Genomic DNA, 13,482 nt, shown 5'->3' on the forward strand with positions numbered 1-13,482 from the left:
ATTTCCCATGAAAGGAGCCTCTTTTGCTATTGGTGATGGACCCAGGAGCCCACTAGATAGTTCATAGGCTAATGAGATGGCTGAATGGGGTCAGCCATACTTGCGGTCTTAGGGTGGGGTCTGCCATGAAGTTGCCCTTACAGCCTGATCTCTCTGACCTCTGGGAGGGGAGTGGGGGTGCAAATTGAGTTCAACCACGTGGGCATTGATTCCACCAATTATGACTCCTTAATGAAACTCCTTATAGACTCAGGACACTGGAAGCTCCGATGAGCTTACGTGATAGATATATCATTGTACCAGGAGGATGATACTTCTGACTCCATATAGAGAGGACATGGACATGGAAGATTGCATTTAAGACCTTCCCAGACATTACCTTATGAGTCTCTTCTTTTGGTTTCTCCTTACTTGTATCCTTTCACTATACTAAAACTAAAACAATTAGTCTAGCTCTTTGAGGGAGTTCTGTGAATCATTCTAATAAGTTATCAAACTCGAATGGGTGGTTTGAATCCCCAAATTTGTAGCCAGTTGGTCAGAAGTGCAGGTGACCTTGGCCCTGAACTTGTGGACTGCTTCCTAAAGGGCAATTTAGTAGAGTACTGCCCTCAACCTGTGAGGTCTGTCCTTACTCTGGATAGAGCCAGAATTGAATTGATTGAGCTTCTGTAGTCTTCACAGTTGCTTTCAGAAGCTGTTGTGGGAGTTGTTCCAACTTTCATAGTAGGAGGTTATCTGGAAGCATCTTAGACTTGAGTGCAGTTCTGAGAGAGTCGGGCAAGCAAGGCTGTGGGGATTCCTCCATGCACTGTCACCTGCCAGAGAGGCCCTGTGTCTCCCAGGAATGGTCCTGCCTTAGTGCCCTTGTCATGCTCTGTTACCCCAGCCCATTGGAAACATGACCTCAATCCAAAATGAGATGGACTTCAGAGCATAGCGGCTGGGGCCATCGGTTGATTATACTCTCCATAGAGATCAGAGCGGTGCATTTTCATAACTGCCACACCACCATCCACACATGACATACCAAGATATGATACAGGAACTTTGTAAGTAAAGTGATTAAAAAAACACACTGAACAAACAGAAAGCACTTAAATTTGCATCTTAAATATATTTTAAGAATACCAGAATTAAGTGAATGAACATTACAGTTAAGACTCCCACTTACAGACAAATATTCTGAGGCCCAAGATGATCTACACAAGATTTCAGAGCCTTTGCTGATGGAAGCAGGGCTTGATTTTCCACTATTTGTCAACCTATTTGGAAATAAAGGTATGATTTTTGAGATTGTAAAGAAATATAAATTTTAGAATGAAAGGAAGAAGTAAGGTAACATCTTAGAAATCTTGATATAATAAGAGAGGCAGAGATGGTGAAGCAGAAAAGAGGAGAGGGAGTCAGGAAGGGATAGTGGTGGAAACAACCAGCATTTGCTTATGAGAAAGCAAAAGAAAGGAAAACTGATGTTAATGGAGCCCAACTGAAGAACTAGCTGGGGACAAGCTGAGATTTGGGCTGGAAAGAAACTTCAAAATGCCATTGAAAGTGATAGTTCAAGAAAAATAACCAACCAGGCTCAATCTAAGTACCATCTTGTAATAAATTCAGCTGTTTCTAAGTGGTATCTCTGATTTTGCTCAACCATAATGGTTTTAGCGCATTCATATGGCATTTATCTACTTTTAATACTGCATCTTTTTTCTTCAGCTTTTTGTTGCTGTGGAGATACTCAATGTTGGCTTTCCCATACCAAGCTTAACTTGGGCATTGAAAGTCTCTAAGTATCAATTTTCAGGGAGGAGGTGGGTGCCTCCACCTGCTATTTCTGATTACCTTAGCAAGAATCTTACCTATAAGCTGGCCTTGGAAAGTAGTTTCAGCTTTCTTGACTTCAAATCTCAGTGTCTGTTCTTTGTTCCAGTAAGTCTGAATTAAAAAAAAAAAAACACAACGAACACATAGTTTTCATTGATCATTCTTTTAAATGAAGCAGAAAAAACAGAGACAAATACGTTATAAGGTATTTCCTAAGTATTGTACTAACCTTTTGGTCATCCTTTCTGTTTTACCCCATTCTCCATGCCAACACACTCACTCACACACACACACACACACACACACACTCATAATTCAGGGAAAGTTGCCTCTGTAACTAAGCTACTAAATCATTCAAATGATATGCATCAACTGGTCCCCCCTCCCATTCTTTATGGAGCTTGAAATATTTCATTTGGGGGAGGATTTTTTTTAAATAAGAATATAAAATAACAAATGGAGAATAAGGTACATATGTTTCTATTTAATTAGAATGAGAAAATAAATCACCAAAATTACAAATTTTATACAGCTGGCAATTCTGAATCACAAAAGCCAGAAACATGAAATAAAATGTTAATTGACAGCCCAACCTAACATCATATTTTTCTAACATTTTTGACTGCATCCTCTTCGGTTGCCTCTTCACAGGACTAAGATTCTGTAATGTCATTTCTATATAGAGAAAGAAAGGCTAATTCCAGCCTTTCCTCTAACATGGATGTTTGAAAACTTTTATTGATTTTTGAGAAAAGTTGCATTCACCTTCATAATTTGTTGTTGGCAGCATAAATTTTTAGATTAATATGAAATTTGGTAAAAAAGCTCTATCAGTTCTCTTTCATATATAAAGTATAGGATTTCATGACATTTCAAATGTTATTGTGTGGTGACTAATTTTGAATACTCTGAATTAGCAACACTAAAGGTTTGTCATCAGTGTCCTCGTTTAAGTGTCATATAATGAGTTTATGTTATCTGGTAAAGATACCTTGTCATAGGTTTATGAGAACTAACTTCTCTACTTCAATTTTACATGTCTGATTTTAGAAAACTGTCCCTTGGACTAGAGTCTGTCTCCACATATGTCAAACCTTGTTTTCGTGGGCTAACCACATACTGTGCCTGGAGCTGCAAGGTGTGTTAATATCATGATGAACTCTGGCCCTGCACCTTTGTATCATGATGCCAAGATATTGGGCACCATGGGCTGTAGGAGTGTTTCTGGGAGCTAGTCCAACACTGGGAGAGTTAGCAATAACTTAATTAAACATGGAGATGTTGGCACACTCTAACTCATATTTTATTGAACTCAAATTTACTGTATCCTCAAATAACAATCTCCTTAGCTGCCTCCCCCAAATACCTTCAGCTGCTCTATTACTACTAACACTAAGGGAGTGGATGAGAAGTCAGAGGGAGAAAAGACAGCATCCTTAATGAACTGCAGCTGAGATTTTATTTTGTGAATTTCACAAATGTATATGGCCATCTGGATACCTTGCAGGTCCTTTCTCAGGACCTTCAAATGGGTCCATGGAAATTTGGGCCCTTGAAGCTTAAGTTTCACTAGCTTCATGGTAAATCTGCCCTTGATGAATCGAAAAGAAATTTCATAACTAAACCAAAGCAAAGTCTACAATAGATTTCACTACATGTGCTCCTACCTTCAGTTAAATATGACCACCAAAATGATTTGAAATGAGATGAGTAATAGGTCTTTAATGAATACTACTAAGTCAAAGCAAACTATTTTGACTGTAATTGTCGACTTCATTTTCTTGGTCCCTTCCCATCCTCTCATGGTTCAGTTATGCACTCAAACTTCTCAGTGTTAAACTTGAGTAGAGAAGTTAAGAGTTAGGACTGGTAGTGGAGAGGATAGCTAGTGGAGAGGCTAGGCTATATGGTATGGGAGTTTTGAAGGGAGAGCACTCCTTCATTTTCATTTTCTGGAATAAAGGTGGAAAAATCATGGTCTAGTGTGCTATTTTACACTGAGTCTCTGCAGGTCTCTTAGTGAGGACTCCAACAGAAAACAATGCATTCAAATTAGGATTCTTTGGGAAAGGTTTGTTGAAATCTTTTTCTTTGAAAAACATGGATAAGGCAATGCACAGACTGGGAGAAAAATTTTCCAAACATATACTGAGAAGGGCTTGTATCCAAAATATATAAAGAACTCTTACAACTTAATAGCAAGCAAGAAAGAACCCAATAAAAATAATCAAATTTGTTTCAGACTCCTCACCAAGGAAGGTAGATTAATGGTCAGCAAGTATACAAGAGATACTCAGTATCACTAGTTACCAGTGAAATGCAAATGAAAACCACTATGAGGTACCACTGTGTCCACCAAAACAGCTAAGAAATATCAAATGTTGTTGAAGTTGTGAAATAACTGGAATTCTCATTCATTGCTGGTTGAAATGAAAAAATGGTATAGCTACTTTGGAAAATATTATGGTAGAATCTTATTAAGTTAGTCCTATGCTTATTCTACAACTTACAAATTTCACTAACAGGTATTTCCCAAAGAGAAATACAAACATTTGTCTGCCCAAAGATATGCATGCAAATTTTCACAGCGGCATTATTCTTAATAGTGAAATACTGGAAGCAAGCCAAATGTCCATCAACTGGTGAATGGATAAACAATTATGTGATATCCATACAATATAGTACTATACACAATAATATTGAGGAATAAAATATGAACACAAATAGCAACATGGATGAATGTCAAAATGTTTCACTAAGCAAAAGAAGTCAAACACAAAAAACTACATTCTATATGACTTTACTTGTATGAAAGTCTATAAAAACCAGCAATGATAATGACAGAGAGCAGATCATTGTTGATTTGGGCCAGGCATTGGGGGAGGGAATCAACTGCAAACGGTCATGAGGAAACTTTTAAGGCAATAGAACTGTTTAATATCTTGATTGTTGTGGTAGTTTTGCAACTGTGTGCATTTACCAAAATGTATTCAATTATCACTTGAAAAACATATAGTTTTGATCAAAGTATTCAAAGGTGCAATACCAAAATTCAGAAAATACACATGATAGCCTGGTTGTCTTTGAAATTCCTGAGTAATATTTTCTATGTATATGATATTCTAACACACAATAATATCTTGGTTTGGAGGAATACTTATTTTTGATAGCAGCTATAAATGAACCTAATCTTGAATTACAGGTAGCCAAGGAAGAACACAAGCTGTTTAAAATAGTCATATTGGGAAACTGAATATTTGTTCCAAAGATGCAACCAAAATATTTTGGTGCTATTATTTTTTAACTGCTTTTAAGACTCTCAATACATTCTTCTGATCTTTTTCAGTTATAGAAGGTCCTTCTGAAAATAGTTAAGTCATTTGAAGTTGTTTCCTGAATTAAGTAGATAACTGACTATATTAAATGGAAATACACACATTTGGATGCATAGGCTTTGTTTGTTAATCAACAGCCTCAGAACTTTATGTTATGCTCCTCATTATGAGCTTTCATACATTCAAGTTAGCTCTTATAAAGAAGAGATGATGCGCCTTCATCTGTTCTTGATATTTGTTTTTGCTTTGTTCATGGTGCACATATTTCTATAATATACAAAGGAGAGATTGTGAGAGAAATGAGTGACTTGGTGTGGAGAACAAGGGAAAAGAAAATAATGAAAAAGCTATTAAAAGATTTGGAGCCTTTAGAAGATGATAACCATCCTCGGGGATACGGAATATAGAATTTCAGAATCAGACTTGGCTTCTGGAGAATAATCTTAAATTTGATTATAGTCACATGGAGTTTAAATTGTAATGAAACAGAAAAGAAGGTGGTTAGAGAAGAGGACATGGCATAGTATGAATTCAGGACTGAAAATAGAGATTTGCCAGGTAGAGGTGATAGCAGAATACATAAGAAGGTATAAGATCTTCAAGGGAAAAACATTATAAATATATACATATATATATTTTTTAAAAGAAGGCTCTCATCTGATTCTAAAGAAATCCTACATTGCTCAACCCTATTGTAATCCAATTCTCTACTCCAGCCTTAAAGCAGAATCTGGAATTCAAAATAATAATAATAAGTAACATTGACGTTACTTATAATGTTTTTTAAGGATAAGAAACTGAAACAGAATAATGTATATCTAGTGTCCAAGTGAAACCTCAATAAGAAATAGATTATTCTCAGAGGATAATATCATACCCTATGTTAAAGTATAGTTTTAATATACTATGTCATGTTATTTATAAATAGGAATGCCTAACAGTTCTTAATATGGGAAAATCTCTTCCTGTTACTTACATACTAAACTTACACTTATAACCTGCTAATTACAGAAATGGGAATCACAAGGGTCCAAGTCAAATCCAGAATGTGGGAAATTCCATAGGACAAACGACACATTTTCTCATTTCTTCAAATAATCCAGCGAATAAATGAAAAAAAAAGGCAAAAGTGGGGAATGGGGACTGTTATAGATTAAAAGAGATTTATGAAATCTATCAAACAAATACAAAGTGTAGTCCTTATTTGGATCATGATATTAAAAATTGACTTTTTTTGTTTTTTTGACAATTAGTGAAAAATGAACACAGACTACTGGACATTAGATATTATTAAGGAATTAGTGCCAATTTTATGGGAATGATAACAGAATTGTGGTTAAGTTTAAAAATGATTTTGTGATACATAATAAAACATTTATGGATGAAGTGACAGGTTGTTTGAAATTTGCTTTGAAGTTTTACAACAAACAACATGTGGAGATTGTGGAGATTTTAATGAAACATGAAAGGGAAATGTAGAAAATTTTTGATGATGGGTTATGTATACATGGAAATTTACATTATTTTCTCTAAATGTATATGTTTAAAATATTCTACAATAAAATGTTCATAAAATAGAAAATAAATCAAACTATGTCTGGCTGGTTATCACAACTTAATTACATTATTAGGTTGAGATATTGTAAAAATCCATTGTTCCAATAGGGTAGGGATGAAGCCTGGATATTGGCACCTGACAGACTTGAAAACAAATCCTGGATCTAGAGGGTGTATGAGTCAGGGTTCTCCAAAGCAACAGGAAAAATACAGTGTGGATGGGCTGGCAAGTCCAACTTCCATGGAACAGGCTGAATGTGTAAGACGGGGAAGTTCTGTTATGAGTAAATATTGAAGTTTTAAGTCTGTTATCCCTAGTGGAGGCCAGCGAGCTGTATACTCAGAAGTATTGGGTATGGTCTTGAAGCAGAATTTCTTCTTTTTTCCTGGAACCCTCAGGCTTTTTGCTTATATGGCCTCCAACTGATTGGATGAGGCCAACCCACATTATTGAGGGTAAAATCCTTCACTTAAAGTCAATTGATTATAGATGCTAATCCCATCTACAAAATATCTTCATGGCAGAACCTAAGCCAACTGGACAACATACCCACCAACAAATGCATAAAATTAATGGAATTATCTGTTGAACTTGAGGTAAGTCCAGTAACCTCTCTGAACTTCAGTCTTATTAGATGTCAAATGAGGAAAAAAAATGTCAAAGTACAAATCTCCCAGCACTGCAAAGCAGTGTCCAGAACATAGGAAACATTCAGAAGGTATTTGTTGAATACATATCTAAATAAAGGAATGAATACATTAATGAATCATAGAACTAGGAGATAAAGCTTTTAGTAAAAAATTGGCAGCAGTAGTATTTCATAAATATTTACTTTAAACACATAACAACAAAAGATATGAAGTTGGGCTCTCCCTTCCTGAATAGCCAAACCCTACTCCCTCAGAAATGTTGACATGAAAGCAGTCTTTGGAGTGACTTGCAATTTGCCACTAAACTTTACTTAAAGTTTTTCAAGGGGCATGAGAACTGCAAACAACTTAAGGTGCTTTTCAAAAAATGTCCCCCCATTCTGATACACACATATTTGTGCACATATACACACCACAGCTAGCAGAGTGAACAGCCACCGCGTAGACAGATATTCTAACCTTCAAGAGTGCTGGTACAAATAAAAGGTGGAAAGGATTACTTTGGAGCTTCTTTGGCTGAGGAAGCAACCCTTTTATATCACAGAATATTTCACTACTTAATTTCATCCTTGTGTTGCAGGGGAAAATACCTGTGCAGGCAAGACAGATGTGTTAAGTGCCTCAACTCTGTTATGGGACTTGTTACTACTGTATGGGACTTTAAGTAACCAATGACTGGGGTCTCAAGCTTGCTTACTTTGCTTCGCTTCAGGGACACCAATATCACTAGCCTGCTAGGTGTCCCTGTGCCCCACTTTGGGAATCCAGGCCATTTGTGGGAGCAGGCACGTCTACATAGGGTATTTAATAGATACCAATAGAACTTCATGGCTTAGCCAAGAGCCTGTCTTAAGGAACAATTGATGAAGTTTTTGAAGAGGTGGGATAAGATTTCTACTTCCAGGGATAGGAGCACAAGGGGTCTGGGAGGTTCTCTGAAGCAAAGTTTTAGGGGTAGACTGGAAATGTGTGTCTGGAATTCTGGAAGTTTCTATGTGTGGTGGGTTGAATTGTGTACCCCAGTTTGGGTATGTTCTTGGTCCGCATTCTGCTGGGTGTCGACCCATTGTAAATAAGATCTCTTCAAGATGTTACTTCAGTTAAAGTGTGGCCCATCTGAACCAGGTTGAACTTGAACCTTTATAAACAGAGTGGAAGTCAGATAGAGAGCAAAGCCATGGAGAGCAGGCAGGAGCTGGAAGGCAATGGAACCCAGGGGAAAATGGGGAAGATATTGGCATGTGACAGAAAAATCAAGAATCCCAAAGATTGGCGGAAGATATTGACCCTGGGAGTAAGCAAACCTGCTGGCCTCTGAAACTCTGAGCCAATAAATTCCATTGCTAAACCTACCCATTGTATGGTATTTGTTTTATCATATTGGAACGAAGGTATTGGAACAAAGCTCCCAAATTTATCCTTTCTTCCCCTGTATTTTCTTAGTATTTCACAGGCATTGGCCTCTGCCCCTCCACCTTGGTCAACCTCAGCACCCAGACTTGTCAGATACCATCTAGTAATTCTCTCACTTGCTCAGTTAACTCTCTCCAGGGTCCAGGCCCTTTCATTTGTTATACTGACACGAAGGAAATAGCCTATTCTCATCCTTTCTATTCCTCAACAATTTAACTTTGATGGCCCATAAGAAAATTAGTGCTTAAATCATCAGAAAAGGTTTTCCCTTCTCTTGAAGGAAGACAAGGTTTAAGGCTCTTGCATTTTAAAAAGGAGGGATAGAGTACTGGAATGTGGGGTGCTTTCCTTCTCGGAATATATTGACTACATTTACCCCAGCAACAAAAGGGAAGGAAATACAAGCAGTGTCATTCCTGCCTCACTATTATTTGCACAGCATGCGGAAACTGAGCTTTAAAAATCAACCCCTCTACCTTTTCAGGGAGAAGGAGCTATAAATGTGAGAAAGCCCCTTGCATGGGTGAAGGTCTTTACCTGTGTATTTATAAAATAGCCAAAGTTGTTTCAGAGTTGAGGATGGTGATGTTTGAGGAGAGACTTCCTTATCTGGGTGCTACCCTGGTACCCTTCAGTAAGACTTTTGTTCTTCCCTGATGGGTACCAGACTGACATCTTAAAGCAATTTATGAAAACAATAAAGCCAGATGGTTAATAGTGCATACTATAGGTTCAGACTTTCCTGGGTTAAAATTCCAGCTTCATTACTTATTAGATATCTAACAACAGATAAGCTATTTAATTTCTTACATTCTCATTTTTCTCATTTTAAAAATGAAGTAACATTGGTGTTACTTTGCTCATATAACTGCTCTATAAATGTTAACTGAAAAAGAAAGAAAAAAAGGAGGAAGGAAAAAAGGGAAGAAGAAAAGAAAGAAGAGAAAATAGAAGAAAAAGGCAAAGCTAAGTCCATTGCCAGCGTCCACATTGGATCAGTGAGCATCTCCTATTTGAAATGCAAAATACAGTACAGACTGCTTTTTTTCTAGGCTATTATCAGATATTTTTTAAGCATTCAAAGACTGGGCTCAATATTTCTTCCATCCTCTACAGGAACAATGGAAGCAGTTTATAAGGTGGGGAGATGATAAGCACTAAATATTGCTCCCTCATTTACAGATACAGTGGAATAGATAATAAAGAACAAATGACTTAGAAATGCTGTTCTGTGGCTTTTATTTACCCTACCCAATAATATATGTACAAAGGCAGGTGATTAAATTAGAAGATGTCAAATTTAAAAACATATAAATAGGAATGTTGTATTGTTTACTCAACATTTAATTATCTTGTAAAAGTCATCAGTACAGCATATTATTGTAATAAATAGTTTCAACTAATGATTAAGCATTTATAATAACAAGAACAACATGTGTAGTAATAAGGTTCAAACCAAATTATAAGCCCAATCAACCTGCATACAGATAATTCATGGCCTAAAATATCTCTTCCCCCAAACACTCCAAGCGTAGCTTTTGACATATAGGAAAAAGTGTTTTGCTGTATGTGTGTTCAATTTATTGTTCCTGTCCTGGATTATTGTCATTATCTTCTTTATTGATGAAGGTGATGGCTTACAGTCAGACCATTTTTCCTTAAGATTTTTTGGCTAAATAAATTTTCATGGAAGAATTGAGAGCAGAATGTTTATCGACATTAAAGATGAACAAACATAGTTGTATGGGTTGCAAAACAAGATAATTTCATTTCCTAATACATTGGTAGTAGTGAATGTTCCAGATCAAATGTCTACAGTGATAAAATAACTCTGATGATTACTAAATGAATATTTCCCCTCTCTTTACAGGGATATGGACTGTAGAAGTGATATTTTTTTCCTCAAACATCTGGCCCTAAGTTCTATTAGGTACATGATGAACCATCAGCCTCCACTGACTGGCATTTGATATAAACAGGTTTTTTTCCCTGTAGTTTACTTATAACTAATGCCAAAGCAGTGAAACATTTTGATTGAGGCAGTTGCTTGCCATTATAACAGCAGCGGCAACAATCAAAATCCCAAATATTACTTTTTACAGAACTTGAATCTGTTTTATTCAATTTAGTTAAAGTCATTTGTATTATATAGATATAACTTGGCTAAATGTGATTTTTCCTAAGACTTTACATAATAGAACTAACAGGCAATATAAATAACTTTCTTTATTCAGAAGCTTTTTTGGTAGTTATACATTTTAATTTACACTTAAATTTGACTGTACTTGTATAAATAGGTGTACATAGAATTTTTAATGCAATTTTTATATATATTATATATAATATGTATTCATGTACCATATAGTCATCCAAAATGCACAATCAGTGGGTCACAGTGTCATCACAATCGAGTTTTGAACATTTTCATTTCTCCCCCTCAAAAAAAAATAAATGCAAAAGTAAAAAAGAACACCCCAAACATTCCATTTTGTCTTTATTTTCTTACTCATCTGTCCATGCACTGGATAAAGGGAGTGTCAGTCACAAGGTTTTCACACTCACACATTCACATTTTAAAAGCTTTATATTTATTCAATCATCTTCAAAATCAAGGCTGTTAGACTGCAGTTCAACAGCTTCAGGTATTTCCCTCTAGCTACTCCAATATGCCAAAAACTGAAAAGGGTTATCTGTGTACTGAATAGAATAACCTCCAGAATGAGCTTTCAACTCCATTTGAAATCTCTCAGTCACTGAAATTATTTTGCTTCATTGCTCTTGCTCCCTTTGGTCAAGAAGCCTTTCTTACTCCCATGATGCCAGGACCAAGCTCATCCCTGGGGAGTCACGTCCCATGTTGCTAGGGAGATTTATACCCTGTCATATCCAGGAGTCATGTCCCACATAGGGGGGAGGGCAGTGAGTTTACCTCCGGAGTTGGCTTAGAGAGAGAGGCCACATCTGAGAAACAAAAGAAGTTCTTGCAGGTAACTTTTAGGCATAATCATAAGTAGGGTTAGCTTCTCCTTTGCAGGAATAAGTTATGAAACTTATTGTGGTTTGGGCAAACCACAAAATTGAGGGCCTGGTCCATCAACTTGGCAGTCCTCAATGCTTAAAACAATATTAAGTCCTCCCCAGGTAGGGAGGTTTAATATTTCCACCTTTTGCACGGTCCCTTAAGGGGATTTTGTAAATACTTTTTTTAATCTTCTTCCCAGATTACCCTGGAATGTATTGGGGCATCACTAACGTGTACAAACCAACAAATTCTCATGACCTATTCAAGGTTCCATGTAATTATGGTGCTCGAATAAGCTAACCATGCAAGTTAAATTAGATATTGTGCTACCAAAAACTAATTTTGCACCAAATATACATATCTTCCTTGGATCTCACATAGAAGCTGAAGTTTTAATATATAGTCTATATGTTCTTTACCCTTTATTTTGATTTACCTTAGTCCTAACCATATCAGCTTCATTCATACCTCTAATTGCAGTCTGATCACTCTTTTGGTGTTTTTAACAGTTGCTCTGGGGCAAATGCTGACTTTCATAACTGCAGAACTCTAGCTCTGAGTCTTCACATATCACACCGATACTCAAATTCCAGGAAACAACCAGATTAACACAAAGAGCTCTGAGCCTCAGAATTTAGAAATAACAGTTACCACTCTGAAACAGATGTGACTGCTATAAGAGCTTACAATCTAAGAACCTGACCATAGGGCTTTCACTGATAACCTATGGTCTCAAATTCATTTATCAGATTTTGCATATTATAGCATAAAGAGTCCGCTTCATTGACAACCTTCATTGGAATTTCCAGCTTGTGGCCTGCCTTATGAAATTTGAATGTGCCAATCCCCACATTTGTATGAGATAATTCTTATAAAAATCTCATAATATTTATATAAATCTCCCATTGGTTCTGCTTCCCTAGAGAACTCTAATACAACATGATATATTTAAATACTGACAAATAGACCGGTGTCTTGGTATACTAGTGTACTGCTGTATAACAAAGTGTTCCAAACCTGGAGACTTGAAATCACACACACTTATTGTTTCACAGTTTCAGGAATTTCTGTGGAGCTTAGCTGGCTTGTCAGGCTCAGGGTTTCTCATGAGGCTGAAATTAAGGTGTTGGCCAGGGTTAGGATTTCATCTGAAAGCTCATCTGGGGGTGGAGCCACTTCGAAGCTCACTTTCATGGTGGTTGGAAGGACTCAATTCCTCACGGATGGTTGGCCTGAGGCCTCAGTATCTTTTTGGCTGTTGGCTGGAGGCAACCAGCTGTTTCCTCCCAGGTGGCTCTCTACATCAGAACAAGCACATAAGAAAAGCCAGGGGCAGGAAATAGGCAGGAAGCCATGGTCTTTTATAATGTAATTGCAGAAATAACTTCCTGTGCTGGTTTGAAAATGTTATATACCCCAGAAAAGTCTTGTTCTTTTAATCCTGATCCAATCTTGTGGGAATAGACCTGTTGTTTAGGGTGGAACCTTTTGATTATATTGTTTCCACGGAGATGTGATCCTTTCATTTGTGGGCATGACCTTTTGAATACATGGAGATGTGACTCCACCCGTTCATGGGGGAAATTTACAAATTTACAGGAGTCTTTAAGAGCACTCAGGGAGAGAGAAAGACTTCAGAGCCAACATAGATCCAGATATTTGAAAATGTAGAGCCCAGCA

General features: G+C 36.9%; 1 long non-coding RNA gene across 2 annotated transcripts; it reads right to left on the minus strand.

The window, feature by feature from the left end:
- Positions 1–1,146: 1,146 nt before the first annotated feature.
- LOC143688017 (uncharacterized) lies at positions 1,147–13,280 on the minus strand. Of its 2 annotated transcripts, XR_013177786.1 has the most exons (4): positions 13,218–13,280; positions 12,820–13,100; positions 1,860–1,935; positions 1,147–1,265 (listed from the first exon to the last, which is right to left on the minus strand). It is a non-coding gene; the product is annotated as an uncharacterized LOC143688017 (long non-coding RNA). The 2 variants fall into 2 exon arrangements; XR_013177785.1 differs by having other exon boundaries at positions 12,820–13,272.
- Between the last annotated feature and the right edge of the window lie 202 nt (positions 13,281–13,482).

This window comes from Tamandua tetradactyla, chromosome 1 (assembly GCF_023851605.1).
Source record: "Tamandua tetradactyla isolate mTamTet1 chromosome 1, mTamTet1.pri, whole genome shotgun sequence".
In the NCBI taxonomy this organism is placed as follows: Eukaryota; Metazoa; Chordata; class Mammalia; order Pilosa; family Myrmecophagidae; genus Tamandua; species Tamandua tetradactyla.